Genomic DNA, 17766 nt, shown 5'->3' on the forward strand with positions numbered 1-17766 from the left:
ATGATTTATAAATCTCCAAAAATAAATGGACCTCTTTTTATTTTTTTCTTAACACACTCGTCTCCTCATGTTTGTTAGCAGCAGGAGCCATTGTGGTTTTCTAAGACGCAAAACCATTCCACAGGAAAAAATTTAAAACTTCATTGTTAAACAAAGATGGATAGTTTTTCTTCCAGTCACTATTCTCCAAAAATGTCCCATTATAAATAGAGTTGTTTTTTAAACATGTAAACACTGTGTCTGTCAAGAATGTCATTCTCCAATCAATTTTTTTAAATGATCAGTGTCAACTTTTCTCCTTTATTTTGGGAAAGGAAAACATAATACTATCTTTATTTGCGGATGACATAATGGTCCATATAGAAAATGCTTAGGAATCCATAAATATTCTAGAATTAAATGAGTTTATCAAAGCCACAGGATAACAGGTCAACATACACAATCAATTGTATTTGTATGTATTAGCAATAAATAATTGAAAATTGAGATTTACAAAATACCAATTATAACAGCATTGACAATATTAAATACTTAGGGATATATTTAACAAAATATGCCCAAGACCTGCACCATACCGGTGGGTCAGAAGGTTCATTATTGTAAAACTATCACTTAAATTGGTGATACTTCCAATAAAAAGCCCCAGCAGGAGTTCTTATAGAAACTGATGTTATTTCTAAAATTTGTATGAAAAGCAAAAAACCTAGGATATGCAAAATAATTCTCAAAAAGAGAAAATTTAGTGACTTATTCTATGTGATTTTATTTTAAACAGAAGAATTATGAATAACAAGGATTAACAGAATGATGAGTCACAACATTTTATAGAGACAGACCTTTCCATTTACCTAATGAGTATTTATTATAGCTGATTTTTTTCAGACAGACTCAAGGCATTTTAATGAAAGTGAACAGTCTACCCAGTTATTGCTGATTTTTTAATGTCATCTTTTCTTATATGTATTAAAAACATTGTTAATCTCTTGCCATGTTATTTTCTGTACTGTTAACACTAAGATAGACATTCAGACCATGGTCAGAAATACTGAATCATTTTAGAAAATAAATACACCTGATTACATACAGGTAAAAGGTTAAGATGGGGTGGCAATTAAATGCATTAATTTAGAATTTGGCATTAGAAGAAAGTGGGGAATTGAGAAGCAAATTCATTCGTTAAGAAAGAGTAATGTTGAATTAAATGCGGCACAGCATTCCCATATTCTTTCTGCCAGGAGAAAATCAGACTGTTTAGTTTTCCAAACTATGATTTAACAATAGTGTCTCCCCTTAGACAGTTGTGTCTAAGAAGAGAAAGAATAGTTACCTCACATGGTCATTCATTCTATTTTTGCATTTCAGGTCAGTTCTGTTCTTTTTGCATATGTGTCATTTCATTGATCATCTTTCTTCTTTGTCAGTTTCTGTGGATTTCTCCCCCACCATTCATATATTTTATTCTTGCTCTCCAGGTCTATGTAACAGTGTCCCTCCTTCAAGCCATCTGATCCCACTGATTCATCAAATGCTCAGTGGCCTCGCGGTGTTCCGTCTCTTCAAAGTGTGAGTCAGCCTCTCTAACTCTGGATGACTGTCTAATTTGATCTGGTCAGTTCTGAAGGTATTAGGTAATATTAGACCCATCTCTGGCCCCATGGAATTACATATAATATCTCTCCCCTATTTTCTGCCATGCCAAAAATCAATGTATAATAAAGATGAATAAATCATTTTTCCAACTGTAATAAGATCATTGCATTTTAATTACTGAGCCAGGAGAATCTTTCCTCGGAGCAGATGTTGAACCCAGGTCATCTGGGAGAACACCAGGCAAACTCACCAATATAAGATGACCGAAAAGCAGTCTGTGAGGAAAGATCCTTTTACAAAATTTTAAGCAGAGGTCTTGTAATTAAAAGGTAATTACTATTGTTCATGTATTTATTTTTTCATTCATTAGTATTTAAGGATGCTTTATAATTTTCAGACTTAAGAAATGAATGGGAGTTATCTGAATTATTTCTGATTTAAGTTCTTTTTGTGCCATGATTGTCCTGTCATTGTTAAGATTTGGTTCTTAGACGTATGCAGTTATACATGGGCTCATTTCCAACTCAGAATTACTCAGTCATGGAGCTGGGTAAGGAACTGTGATTATGGAACAAAGGAAAACATTTTGTGCCTAATGGTATAGACAGGATAAACCTTTATAAATATTTAAGACATCAATCCTTAAGGCGCACACACAGTCATTTTTATTACTGTACTCTAATAAAACAAATTTCTTTTGTTAAAAAGCAGTACTCTTAAATAACATACATTAACCAAATTCACTCAAAAGTCTAGAGCTCAGAAAAAATTAATTTTTAAAGTAATACTGTGCTTAAATATCTAGATTTTTCTTGTATAGAAAGTAGCAAGTAACTTTACTCAATGCTACCATGGTAATTTCATAGTTGTCTCAAAATAGTTGATAAACATTTCTGTGATGTTCAAAACATAATCTTAACATGTGTTTATTACACTTGAAATAGGTCCAAATGAAACTCAGAAAGCAATCCCGTTCCTCCTTAACTATTTGTACAATGGATCTGGAATAAGTTTTAGAATGTTTTAGGAAAATTGAAACATTTCACACATACAGTACTGATTCAGGATACTTTTATATAGGAAACATATGTACATAACTTGTATTTATTAAACGGGCATTAGAAACGAAACTCTCTGATTAACGTCCCCAGGGAGAGAATAAGCAAAGCATTTCTCCTTCTATGAACACATTCTTTGGTGTCTCCCTCAATCTCTTCTCCCCTTTTCTCCACCCCACCCCAAGTAATTCTAAATGCATGTGTGCATGCGTGCACTCACACTCAGTCACATATCCTTCATTGCTGTGCGGAAAGGGCAGTGAAACAAAGAGGTCATGTTGAAACAGGACAAAAAAGGAGGAGATAAAAAATGAAGAAAGGGTTAAAAATGGTCTAATAGAACAGCATTCAAGAAGGAAGGAATACAGATAGAAACAAGATGAAAAGGAATGCAGGGGGAGAGGTAGAGGTTCCGGAAAGAAGTTTAAAAAGAATATAGAGAAAATACGAATGAGATATAATAAAATGTTGAGGAAGGAAAGTGATGCACACAAATGGATTATAGAAGTAGATGAGAGAGAGAGAGAGAGAAAACCAAGGGGATTAAAGATCAAATGCAGGGGGAAAAATCAGAAAAATTAAAAGGCTGAAGATACCAAGAGTATTAGGAGACAGAGAAAAATGTTGAAGAAAAAAGATATCTGGGGGAAGAGGGGGCTTAGAAATACAAACTCAGAAATATAAATTTATCTTAAAAATTAAACATATGTTTTGTAATGGGAGTAAAAGAGAGCTTTTACTCCTATTCTGGTGTTGTTTAAAAAGTAAAAAATAGAAATTAGCAAAGCATGGGACCTTCAAGTTGTAACTCTGACATGAATAAGTTCTGTGGCCACCATAGGATAGGACAGTGCTTGGTGGCTTGGTTTCCTGGTTCACAAAGTGGAAGAGGACATCAGTTGTCCTCTTAGCGTCCTTTCAACACCAAAATTCAACGAAATAAAACAGAGCCAAACAGTGAAGTAGAAACAAATTTTTAAATTAAAATTAATGTTTGGAGTTTGTTAGTTTATTTTTCTCTTATTGAAATTTATAGGAGGTTTGAAAAGCATTTCTAGCAGTTGCTGACAGGTGCCCTTGACACACTGCATGGCCAGCGTGGTGCTACAGGGGACAGGCTGACAGATTTGTACATAGGATTCAACTTTTCTGGCACTGTTGTCTCATTCTACTATGGATATTCCAATCTCTAGAAAGCCACTCTCTCTCATCGGTTGTATGTGGAGTATCAGGATCAACTTTGGGTCATTTCTAAGGTCAGAGCTGGGGTTGGGGAGTGTGGCACATGGAAGTGCATCGTTTCTTAGCTGGGGATAAAACAACCGCAAACTGGGAGTGGATAAAGATTGATAAGGAGCCAGGAGGAACAAGGAGAGAGCCAAGTAGAAGGAGTCAGAGCCGCTCCTAGGTGTGTAGGTGTAAGTCTTCCAAGAACTTGACTAGCTCCCAAAATAATGGACCTCTTCTTCAATTAAAAAATAGCTTTTTTTTCCTTTATCATTATCAATGCCCTTAGAATCAATTGCCCTTAAAATACGGTTTAAGGTAGACTTGGCAGGAAATGTCAGCAGCGTTACCTAAGCACCATACCCTGATTCGTAACAAGCTCACTTTGGATTTCTTTAGAAATAGAAGCTCAATGTTATGTCATCATCGGCGGAAGACATTTCAGTTTCAAGCTCTAAGAGGGAGAATCTGGGAGAACAACAACTTTTAAGAAATGCACAGGAGGGAGCCTCTCTGATACCTTTACAGGGTTTCCTGGGAGCTGGAAAAGGGAGCCTTTACATCATCTTGCTGGGCTAAAACTTCCTCTTGCTTCATTTACATTTTTCTTTTAAGGCACAGGTCTTTTTTGTGGTCCACGGAAGGAAACGCAGGCTCCTTTGCGTTTTAAGCCTTCATTCGGCATCCCAGTCCAGTGAGAAGGAAGAGAATCAGCCTCAAACCCTGGACAGGGTCTCCTTGGCTGCCTTTCAAGTGGGTGATGCCTTCAAGCCTTTAGGAATGGATGTAGTGTGGGCTTTCTTAGTCTTTTACCCAAGTTTCTGACATCCACAGCAGAGCCATGAAAACCTTCCTAGTTTTATTCCATAGCCTGATTTTGGACCTGCGAAATGGAGGCTTTGAACAGCAGGCACAGAGTGCTGTTCTGCCTTGGAGGGTGGGAGGTGCAGAGAGCCATTCCTTGTCTTTGGGAGCTGGAGAAGGGCTGCCAGCACCCAGCTGGGGCGAAGTGGGTTTGTCAGAGTTCTTACTCATTTGCTCTCCTCCAGTAGCTTTAATAGGAAATACGAATCTAAGCCCAAACACGTAATTCAAGCTGAAAAAAATGTGTTGTGCCGACACCGACTTGGGCCTCCTGGGGGCCTTCTAAGACCTGAGCATGTGTGATGTTTTAGCTCAATGATGGGCCTCCACTCATCAACATGAGAGGTGGGAATCAAGCCATTCAATCATTTTGACCAAGATTTGACCTACATAAAATGCATCCAAGTTTGCATTTTAAAATATGTGCTTACTTCAAGGGAATAGAAACAATATTGTTTACTGACTCTGAGGCCTTTGCCAATTGTCTGGAAAAATAAAAGCCTAGTGGTTGATAATTTGAATTGCTCCGTTTTAACCTGGACCCAAAAGGAAAAGGAACTTCCAAGGGTTTGCTGGGCAAGGGGTGGGAGGAGGGGGCAGGAAGACGGCCCAGATAATTATGGTGGTTATTGAAGAAACCTATTTTGTAATTTGTTAAGAAAAATCTTTTAATAGAAAATCCCAAGAGATCTTTTAAGCATTCTTTTTCTTTCATTATAGTTCAGTTCATATGTCGAGCAGCTACCTGATTGGGCTGTGCCTCCAGCCCTGCCTCCTGTGAGTACTTGAAGACATGGAAGACACGTCTATCGATGTCAACCATAGAAGACATGGTTGACAACCTTGGGGAATTTACAATCCCATATAAGAAAACAGCCAACAAAAGGACCAAGATGTTTGGATGTTTGCAAGGTGACTTCAGGATCATTTATTATTCTGTAACCCGGCAAGGATCATATCAGGGCCTACTTCACGTGCGAGGTGGTGGCACGAGGGTATCATACGAAAAGAACTTAGCACCATGCCAGGCACACTATGCGTACTTAAAAATATTATCTGTGACATCGTGAACATTGTAGTTATTATGCTACATGACAGGTCTTTTTCTTGGCTTCATCAGCCTGAGACTGAAATAGTCATAACAACAGAAATGAAGAAAATATTTCCCTACGTTGATCTGAAGAACTGGGGACCCTCCTAGACCTGGTAAGTCCCTACTTTCCCATTCAAGCTGCCTTGACTTTCTCAAAGGTTGACCCTCACACTCCAGCCCACCCCGCCTTCACCAGTGGTCTCCAGCATATCTAACCCTCTCTTCACATGGACTTTTCTGTTTCTCCCTCTAGGGGTGGTGAGTCAATCTGCTTAGAGCAGGACCATCCAGCCACCTGGGTCCCCCACTGGAATAGCTCTATTTCTTCCATAGTTAAGAACGAAGTATGTTTTCAGATGGCAAAGACCATCATCATTCACTTTTAGCTGTATTTCATCACTTTAGTACTAATATTGAATTCGTTTCTTGCCTAATCTATGCAGACTTCCTGGGGAAAATAGTCTCCTAAATGAGTTTTGAATTTAATCTGACTATTCCTGGCATAAAAATCTATAAAAGAAAGGAAGCCAAGGAGATTCATGAAGAAACAAATGCAGAGGGTAATATACGGGTTCCCCACCCTCAGGGGCATCCAGTGGGGCTCAGAGCCTTCATGTGTGTGTTTACCAAGCAGCCCAGGTGATCATTCTCAGCGAACTTTGAGACACATTGGGAGGGAGCTGTCAAGACAGGACAGGAGGTGGAGAATGGGTCCAGGACTTTGAAGACAAGAGCTCGGAATTTGAATTTGCTGTGGTGGGCAATAGGGAAACACTTAATTATAACCAGAAGGATCATGAAATCCACTGACTGTCATACTTCCTGCTTGTCAACTCACATGGTAGGCAGAAGGAGTCTGTTTTAAAATATTTTATAGAAATACAAATGCAAACAATAAGGGCCAGTCCTTTGCAAACTTTGAGGAGTTATAATACTCACTGCTGGCAAAGATGACTTTCTACATTACATTTACAATATAAATTAGTACAACACTTTTGGAAAGCAATTTATTAATATACAGAGCTATTAAAATTTCTTGCTCTTTGACCCAGTAATTCCACTTCCAGCAATCTAATCCAAAATGTAAAACAAGCCATACAGTTGAAGATTCATCACAGCACTGTTTATAATAGTAAAGGGTTATGCAACCTTTAATATGTTAAATATGTTGACATAGAAAAACACTTATTATATAACACTAAGTGAAAAAAGCAGGGTCTAAACCTGTATGTTTGCAACTATTTAAAAGCATCTTTAGGAAATAAAGGACCAGAAAAAATATATAAAAATTATAACCATTGTATTTAAGGAGGAGGATTTTATTTTATTTTTTTCTCTTTTCTCCGAACTTTAGGTCATAAGATTACCTTACTTCCTGATTAAAAATAAAATTATAAAGTCAGTTTGCTTTAAAATTAGCTTATATCATAACTCATTTACTAACTATAAATTCAATTTATATTCTAAAACTTCTATGAACCAGTGCCATACTTTTCATGATTTCCTGGAAATGGAAATAAAACGAGAGAAATGTGAAAGCTTTGGTAACTTTGTTATGGAGACAAATTAGTTGACAGATCAGCTTTATTTTAGTTCTATTTGGATCTAAACTTTCTCATAAAATAACTCAATATTGCTGAAATGAAGACAATTGAGTAATTTGGAGAGACAACTCAGTTATATTCATAGAGTAAACTTTCTTTCCTGGACCTACAGCTTATTACATTCCTGGTGCTTTGGTGTTTTTTCTTTTCTTCCTTTTAATTTTTTTTAATAACATTCTATTAGGAAAATTTTAAAAACATACAGAAAAGTTGAAGAATTATGGAATGAATCACATACACACACCACATAGGTCCAAACTTAGCTTTAATTTCTCACCAACTGATTAGTTTATTAGAAGAAAAAATCATATATATACAATATATATATTTGTTTCTAAAATCTAAAATATAGTTCATGTTTTATCATTAATGTGGTAGAAATTAAATGCTAGGCACTTGCAGCTTCACTACTAAAACAAAAAATGTCAGATATTTGTCAAGTGGAAGAAAAAGATATAGAAGGTTTGTCTGAGCTACCACCTTGGAAGCAAATTTTCCCTCAGAATTTTCTCCAACAGGGCAGCATTCTTTCCTTCCTTACCTCAAAGGGCTCCTCTCTACTTGTGGAATCCGGCACTGTCTTCTGTATAGTATTTGCATTATGGAATCCTGTGGTTAATATTTTATTACAGAGGTTAACATTTTATCTTCAATGTATGATTTCTGTGCAGCCAAATACTATGTTTAAAGTGAATTTTCCTCCCATGGAAGACACATCTTTTAAATTATAACATAAACAAGAAGGGAAATAATTCAGTTTGCAAAGTTGGATTTCTGTCAGTGTTTTCAAGAATACATATCGATGTTCAAGAAATTTTTTTTTTTTTTTTTTTTGCGGTATGCGGGCCTCTCACTGTTGTGGCCTCTCCCGTTGCGGAGCACAGGCTCCAGATGTGCAGACTCAGCAGCCATGGCTCACGGGCCCAGCCGCTCCGCGTCATGTGGGATCTTCCCAGACCGGGGCACGAACCCATGTCCCCTGCATCGGCAGGCGGACTCTCAACCACTGCACCACCAGGGGAGCCCTCAAGAAAAATTTTTAAGTGATATTTGCCTGAAAACCTGAACATCTGGTGAGGCAGTCTTTAATAGTGGAAAGAATTTGTACTTCAGCACCCCACAGATCTGAGTTCAAAGCCCCATTCTGCCATTTCCTAGCTGTGTGAGCCTGGAAAAGTTACCACACTTCTCTGGATCTTCCTTAAATTGAGTTAACAAAATCTACATTGCAATCTTTTTATGCAAAGTAAATGTTTAGCACAATGTTTTGCACACAGTAAATGTTTTAGAAAGACCATTTTAATTATTATTATTGTTATATTATATAATTACTTGACTTTCTAATTCTCTCCTCATTTATGTAATGGAAGCAGTCACATCTAATTAACAAGAGGATTATGAGCATGAAATGAGGCGTGTAAATGTTCTTTGCAAATTTCTAAAGATCCATGTCATCAATTTAAGATGATTGTTTCTATTATTATAATGGGATGATCCCCAACTTATCAACTGCAAGTGATCCTATCAAGGTCGCTGATGTCATCATTGCTAAATCCAAAGGGGACTTTGCAGTTATGATCTTTTGTGACCCCGTGGCTGTTGAGCCCCCTTGGCTCCTTGAGCTGTGGCCTTTCTTTTGCTTCTAGGGCCCTGTACTCTCCTTATTTTCCTCTTGTCCCCTCTGGATGTTCCTTCTCAGTCCATCTGTGACTTCTCTTCCACTAGAGCTCCTCAAACATTGGGCTTCCTTAGGATGTTGTCTTCTCTTCAAATTCTACTTGTTCTGATTGATGAGCTCACCTACATCTTTGTCTTCCATTGCCTCCTTGATGCTGACGATCCCTGTGCCTTATCTTCAGCCCAAACCCATCCTGAGCTTCAAAACCAAACATCCAACCACCCACTGGCCCTTTCCCCCTGGACATCCCACAGACACCTCAAGCCCAGTGTATTCAAATGGGCCCTGGTCCATTTGGGCTTTGAAAAGCATCACCATTCACAGATTTGCTCAAGCCAGAAACCTCAGGACTGTTTTCGAATTCTCCCCTTTTCCCTCACCTCCCAATTAGTCATTAAGACTTGTCAACTCTTCCTCTGAAATAGCTCTCAAAATACACATGTATATGTAAATCTATATTCGTAAATATAAATTAAACTTAGAAATGTAGGACTCTGTGCTATAAGAGAAGCTTGTCTCCCCCTTTAAATGGAAATGTTGGTAGTATTAAAAATAGAGCAGCAAGCGCTCATTATGAAAAGATCCTGTGGTTACCAGGGGTTGGGAGAGCGGAGAGAGGAGGTATTAGTCAAAAAGCAGCAAGTTTCAGTTATACAAGATGAATAAGGTCCTAGAGATCTACTGCACAGCATAGAGTGTATACGTATACATATACAATATGGTATAACACCACCATATTGTATACTTGAAAATTTGCTGAGAGTAGATCTTATGTTAATTGTCTTAGCACTAAATAATAATAATAATTAATAAAGAGGACAGGAGTAAACTTTTGGAGGTGACATGTATAGCACAGATTGTGGTGCTGGTTTCATGGGTGTATACTTATTTCCAAACTCATCAGGTTGTACACATTAAGTATGTATAACTTTTTTTTTTTGGAGAGTTAGAACACCACATAGGTCATTTTATTTATTTTTTAAATTAATTTTTATTGGAGTATAGTTGATTTACAGTGTTGTGTTAGTTTCTGCTAACACAACAGCTGATTTTGTTAACACACAACTGATTCACAGCTAAGTGAATCAGTTATACATAAACATATACCTACTCTTTTTTAGATTCTTTTCCCATATAGGTCATTACAGAGTACTGAGTAGAGTTCACCCTGCTATACAGTAGGTTCTTATTAGTTATCTATTTTATATACAGTAGTGTATATATGTCAATCCCAATCTCCCAATTTATCCCTCCCCCACCACTTCCCCCTTGGTAACCATAAGTTTATTTTGTACATCTGTGGCTCTATTTCTGTTTTGTAAGTAAGTTCATTTGTACAACTTTTCATGTCAATCATACTTCAACAAAGTATAAGAAAAGAAATGATCCTGATAGTTGGGAGATACTAAATAATTCTAAAGATAAAACGGTCAAATACTGTCATTTGTATCCATAAGGATAAGAAAAGCTACGCTGTGTGGCAGGTTATAATGTGTGAATTGAATGTGGTAGTGACATATATAAGTAAAATGGCAGAGATCTAATCTGAAAAAACTGGGTGTGAATCAAAGGGGCTGCAGAATCCAAATGGGAAATGCAGCAGATGCCTTTTGCTGTCACTTTAGAGCTGCGGTGGCTTAGCACGCGCTTTCTTATTCCACTTGGCCACCGCCTGCCAAATGAGAATAACACACTTCACATCAGAAGGGAAGTGCCAAAATATTGAGAACTTCTTTTATGACATCAACCCTAAGCTCATGGTCTCCATCATTCAGCCTTTTATTGTTCCTTGCAAAGAGATTTTATCCAGAGTACATCAGCTATAAATGCAAAGGGCGTGCGGCTTCAGCTTGGAAAAGTTATGTACGAAGTGTCCTAATTGACTTAGATCCTTAAGACTGTCCACATTAGTGGCTAATTAACTTTAAAAAAAAAAAAGAGAGAAGGAAATAAAACTACTTTTGGCTTAAAAAAAAACAAACCCGGAGTTTACACTTTATGTTCAGTCTAAGATCAAGTATGCACTTTTAACCTTTCACCTTCTGACTCTGCTGTGTAAGGGCCAGGTCAGCCTCCAAACAGGACCTCTTCCAAGTGACTGGTATTTTTTATTGGTTTTCAGTATACGACTTTGAAGCACTTTATTGTCCAAAAGTAATTATATTTATTTAAGACTGTTACTGGAGGAGGGAAAATAAATATCCAGTGGGCCTTTATAAAGTTTTAATATTTCTGTAAAGTATTGAAAAGCATACATACTTATTTCCGCTTTTCATACTCTTTTTTGCTTACTAATCACATAAGAAATATTTATCCTTTCTATTTATGTGCACTAAAAATCCTTAAGGAACTAAGACAACATCACTACCACAATTGTTTTACTTTAAATGACACTATTTTCAAAGATTTTTTTTAAAAAAACCTCTCTCTTCCTTTAATCACCAATTACTCTTTCTTGCTCTCCTCTGAGTATATCAGTCCTGGACAGCTAGACCAGACTTTTTAAAATAGTTGCTTTAAGAAAACAAAAAATGGGGAGATTGGGATTGACATATATACACTAATATGTATAAAATGGATAACTAATAAGAACCTGCTGTATAAAAAAAAATAAAATTAAAAAAAAAACAAAAAATGATTTAATAAAAAGAAAAAATATATACTATTTCCTTAGAACCTGTGCAGTATTATCATCTTATATAGTCATCTCTCTGTGCCTCAGTTTTTCCATCTACAAAATAGGAATAATAATAGTGCCTATGTTCCAGGGTTGCTGGGAAGATTGAACGTGCTAATGTATAAAGACTTAGAACACTGCCTGGCATGTGGAAAGCACCCTGTGTATAGGCTATCGTTATTGTTATTTTCCCAAAAGGAACCAATTACCTTGCATTTTGTGGAACAGCAATACTGAACTTATAGATCCCCATAGGTACCACACTGCTTGACGGCTTCATTCATGCTGTTCCCTCTGCCTGGAATGACTTTCCTTACTTTGCTTGTCTATTTCCAAGTCTGATTCATCTTGAGAAACCCCTGTTCAGCTTTAATAGCACCTCTTCTGGGAAGGCTTCCTTGAAAACCTTCTCCCATCTCACGTGAAGATTCCAGATCTCTTCCCCCTGGGCTGTCTCTTTACTTTGAGTATGCTTCCACTATTGTTGTTATGATACTGAATTATAATTTATTTGCTTACATTTCTGTCTGTGTTCTTAAAGTCAGGGACTATGTAGGACTGCCTGATTCCTAGGAGGTTTTCAGTTCATGCTCCTGGAATTGAAGTATTATTCAGTAGCATCATGTTTCTGTGAAGGAAAGAGAAGCAAATTAGATGCCATACATTTTACAAAGAATTAGGATTTCAGAAAGCCTACCATTACTAGTCAGGACAAGGAAAGCCAGCAATATGCAAATCACCTCACTCATCTTTAAAGTCAATTTGTTTCTTCAACACTATTTATTGACCACTTTCTCTGGGCCTAGTCCTGCCCTTGATCCTTGGAGTGCAGAAATGAGAAAAAAAAAAAAAAGCAATCTCTACTCTCATGGAGCTATTGTTCTAGCAGGAGGGAGTCAGACAACAAACAATACATGCAAATAAAAAGTAAATTATGGGGCTTCCCTGGTGGCGCAGTGGTTGAGAGTCTGCCTGCCGATGCAGGGGATACGGGTTCATGCCCTGGTCCGGGAAGATCCCACATGCCACGGAGCGGCTGGGCCCGTGAGCCATGGCCGCTGAGCCTGCGCGTCCAGAGCCTGTGCTCCGCAACAGGAGAGGCCACAGTGGTGAGAGGCCCGTGTACCGCAAAAAAAAAAAAAAAAAAAGGAAAAAGCCACACATAAATTTGAGGCTTTCACAGTCATACTTCAAAATGAGCCAGGCCAGGAAAAATATCTAAGAGCTTGGAGACAATTTTGAGTTTCATCCCAGGCCTCTCAGCAGTTTGTGCAATGCAACAGCATTTGGACAAGAATGATGGGAAATGATTCCTCTGTAACTTTGGGGTATATTTATATTGTGGAGACTTGGGCAACTCTAATAATATCTTGCAATGAATCATTTCATTCATTCATTCAACAATATTTATTAAGTGCTTACTATGTGTCAGGCACTGTTTTAGACCCTAGGGAGATAGCAGTGAATAAACAGCCCCAAATCCTCCTCTTTATGGAGTCAATTGAAGAATATACAAAAATATATGTCAGATGGTGGCAAGGGCTCTGGAGAAAAATAAAGCAGGGTTAGGACAAGTGTCAAAAGCAGTGGAGTCAGAAAGATCACTATCTTATACAAAGCAGCCAGAGAAGTGCTCTCTGATGAAATGACAGTTGGCAGACACTTGAAGAAAGTAAGGGTACAACCATTAGGATATAAGAGGATTTCAGGCAGAGAAACCACTAGTGCAAAGGGCCTGAGGCAGGAGTGTATGGGGATAAATAATGCTTCATGGTGTATGGATCACTTTCACATTCTTTCTTTTATTTCATCCTCATCAGATCCTTGGAAAATAGAGAAGACAAGTTATTATTTTTTCCCTTTTACCAATGAATAGATGGAGGGCACAGTAGTGGTTTGGTGAAGAAATGCAAATAAGTGGTTTCTGGAGAACTTGAACCCAAGTCAACCCAAGTTAATGCTTGTCCACCCACTACCCCCTAGATACCTTGAGGAAGCCAGACATGCTGCAGGGCCTCTCACAGACCTTCAGGAATAAGCAAAGCAGCAAGTGACTTAGGTGTTCACCGTGTGCAGTTTGTGGGCAGGAGCCCTGGAATTGAGCATCCGTCAGAATCACAGAACGTTCACTATTGCTTCTGATCCAGCATGAACAACACTGACAGACACAGAGGGGACCCATCTCGGTCTGCAAGGAATATGCTGTTTAAGACTTTTCTGAGTCCCTATTTCCTGACCCAGGATCCGACTCTTCCCACGATGCCTGGGAGCGCAAACACCCCTCCCTTCAAGGGAAATCTGACCTCTCACCCACAAGAGTGCGGTCTCAGCTCCGACCCCATTCCCCACCAGGGCGATCGCTGCAGAGCACAATATCCCAACAGCAGTACCGTTCCCAGCCCTGGGGGATTCAGCCTTAAATAATACCACATGTCTGACATTCCCGGACAGTCCTGCTTCCAGCTTTGCCCAGCCCGGCCCAATTTCTTTTTTTTATGGTGGTTTTCCTGCTTGAAGTAAAGGTTATGCCTGCACAGCCCTCCTGCAGCTTTATCAGTCTCAGTTCCCCAGCTCCTGTCAGCAACTGCTCAAACAGGAACACACACACACCCCTCCAAAAGAAAAAGCAAAAGTATACAGGCTCCTTCACAACTGTCACTGAATGCTGTTAATTTCAGGTAACATACATATGAACTATCATTGTAGTTTCTCAAATATATGAGTATATATACATGCACATATATACATATGGACTGTATACACATATACAAGTGCATACACATGCATATACACATACTCAAATGGCTAAACAAATCATTTATTTAGTTTTAATTGTTTAACATTTATCATGTTCTCAGGATTGGCATGGCAAGTTACTGATTTGTGTGAAGGACTGTTTTAGATTACAAAAACAGTCTTAGAAAAAGAATTCTTGGACAACTTGCAGTTAACCAGGGAATAAGGATATCAAAAATAGCAAAACCTCCCCACAGCGGACACTGGCAGCCAGGCTTCCGGCCCTCCTCTTGCGCTGGGGTTGTTTGACTCCTTAGATTGATTTATAAATCAGTTTTGCAACAGTGATTCCTATAATCCCCCTGGTGAGATTTTTGGCTGCTTCTTCTTCATGTCTTTTAAATTTATATATAAGTGAAAGCTGTATATATAAATTAGAGTCTTCGGTGTTGGGGGATAAGTCCTACAACCTGATCAGCAGAACATCAAGATGTTCTCAGACCTCTGTTTCTAAGAGTAGATCAGAATATTTTTCTTTGTGTTCTTCCAGTCCTTTGCTTCTGTTTTTACTGATATACAGTTACTTTGACCCAAGTAATTTTATACAGCGCAAAGAAGAGTTGTAATTGTGGGACTATCCAGTTAGGTAGGTGAATATGAATGGCCCAGGTGATGTATGACCACCAAGTCTTCAGTGGACCCACCCTCAGCATTAACCCCCATCTCCTCCACTTTTCATCTTCAGATTATCTGTTTGGACTCTGAATATCCAACCTAGACTCTAGACACAGCCATAAAACTGAGTTTCAGACATTGAAGTCTGCTGTCAGAGCAACCAGTGCTTTGATGTCCTGTAACGACGTGAGATCAAAAGAGTTTATAATTTTCTCAAGTTTATTGTTTGACCATTATTAATGAAATGTGCTGATCACGTAACTTTACTTTTTGTGCTTCCTTAAGTATTGAGGAAGGCATTTATTTTCATAGAGAGCATTAAAAAATGTGATGATTCTAATTCCCTCTGTAACCCACGGTACCTTCTTCTAAAATTTTAGACCCCTTCCTCCTGTGTTATGTAGTGATTTTTCCTGGACATTTAGGAGATAATGCGATGTTTTGGCAGAGATGTTTATTTCCAGGCACTATTGCATTTACTATTCTGTTTGACCTCCAAGTCCGGGGTCATGGATGTTGAATGAAGAAATCCCAAAGTGACCAGATGTGAATTAAATGTGCTGGATAGGAGATGATTCGAGGAATGGCTAGCTGGAAGATGGAACACAGGGCTTATGGTTTCCTAAGGGCAACATTTATTGGGCAACAGTCTGCCAGCTGGTAAAGGGAGGCACTTGTTCAGTCCTGGTGCTTTATTCTAGCCAAGAGGAAAGGAAAGCCTAAAAGATCAAGTATACAAATGAAAAACAAACATGGAAAGCTGCAAAGTTAAGAACACCAAGAGGGGGAAGCCACAAGGGAACCAGATTATATTTCAGAGTTTAAAAAAAAAAAAAAAAAAAAAGCACAAAAAACCTATAATCTGTCTTGTAAATTAATTCCACACTTAATTTTTGAAATTCCTTCCTATTTCTCCAGACTTGAGACAATATGAGGGAAATGAAATGTTATAGGGAAGTGGCAGCCAGGCATTTAGTGGTAAACTAGTTTACTTTCACAATTTCCTTTCATATGTAGATTCAGCCTTGCCTTTTCCTTTGTCATTGCTTACAAAGATCTAAGCTTCCTTCCTAAGGCATCATCTTTTATTAATCAGCTTATCCACAACAGAGTCCAAGAGACTGGAGCTGGGTTCAGACAGATGTTGATAAATGTCTTAAGTTTCTTATAAACGAAATCAAGGCCAGCCATGTTTTATTAATCAGTTATCCTTCATACATATTTTGTCCTCCGTATATTGGCTCACACTTTATATGCCATCCTGTTTACACTGTCCTGATTTAATTCAAGACTGTTAGCCTCTACTTGGAAAGACAGGTAGTCCTGTATGAGTCTTTACATATACTTAAGGGCTAATATAAACAGTCATTTATAGATGTATATTTAGCAAAACAACATTAAGTGTTAGGAAAATGACAATCATGCACTTATGAAGTATGTTTACTTTACTGACAAAGGTAAGAATATAAAAATGGTCAAAAATCTGCTGGTGGAAATGTTTAGGAACTTACCTTTCAGTATCCTTATGCCTCTGCTCAGAAAGTCAAAAACATATTGAACAAACATACTGCTACTAACAGAGCCTCACATGGTCTGATTTCGTCCTATATTCTCATTTTAAGGGATTCTGACTCAGGGCTTCAAAATGGTAAATGCAAAGTACTATCAAAGCAGGTCACCTTCCTGATTGTTGCTATAGTGGTTATATTAGTTCAAGGCATATTACAAGGATAAGAAAATAATTAAGCAAGAGAATGATGTTCCACCTATGGAATAAATTATGTATAGTAACAAATAATCTTCAGTGTAAACTATGGTGTTGGTCTGGTGTTAGTGACCAACTGGTCTATGAAAACCTAGGGTAAGGTTCTTAGAAGCAAATTTCCTGTCTGCCCTAATTTATACCTTTGCATTCTTCGATTGTCCCACCTTTGGGTCTTCTATATGTGCTGTGCACCTGTGTATCCCGTTCTGGTCCATTCTGTGTTCCATCTGGTAGCAGAATTGTTTCTGATTATACAGAAAGTCCCTCGGACTGCAATTTCTTCATGTTCAGGGTTTAAAGAATAGGCCTTCTACCACAAATACACAGGGTTCTGCTCTGCAGTTTTGTCATTTTTATTTTGGGGCCCAGCTGCTATCACTGAGTACAGGCAATGGATCCAGTGCAGGCGTTATGAGCATCCCATCACCCTCTCCCCTGTGCTCTGTGAAATGATCTTTCATCTGCACTGTGCCAGGAGGAGTTTCCTGTACCTCTCTGATTCTGGATGGAATTAGAATACATTCTGGATTAGGAAGCGCCTGAAAAACTCTGTCCCATTACCTCAAGGCCTATGCCTCTTTGGCTGTTACTCTTTTCTTGTTACAAAAATACCTGTAACAAAAAAACTCTCTGCCCTGGATTGACACTGGGCCTATCAGGGAGGAACCAGTATTTTGCTTATGTTCACGCTTAGGATTTGCAAACTGACAAGACAGATTCCTTCAAAGTAAAAACAGGTGATTCTCACAGCATAAAAAATATCTCCTGAGTACGCAAGCTGATACAAAGCTAGATACCA

At 38.2% G+C, this 17766-nt stretch overlaps 1 long non-coding RNA gene across 1 annotated transcript in view; it reads right to left on the minus strand.

Annotated features, from left to right (window-relative positions):
• Nucleotides 1–10102: 10102 nt before the first annotated feature.
• The window catches only part of LOC116763188, a 122959-nt gene continuing 115295 nt past the window's right edge, over nucleotides 10103–17766 (minus strand). The window contains exon 7 of the long non-coding RNA XR_004352443.1: nucleotides 10103–12419. This is a non-coding gene — a long non-coding RNA (uncharacterized LOC116763188). The remainder of the gene's footprint in view (nucleotides 12420–17766) is intronic.

The sequence above is a fragment of the Phocoena sinus genome, chromosome 12 (genome assembly GCF_008692025.1).
Source record: "Phocoena sinus isolate mPhoSin1 chromosome 12, mPhoSin1.pri, whole genome shotgun sequence".
Lineage (NCBI taxonomy): Eukaryota > Metazoa > Chordata > Mammalia > Artiodactyla > Phocoenidae > Phocoena > Phocoena sinus.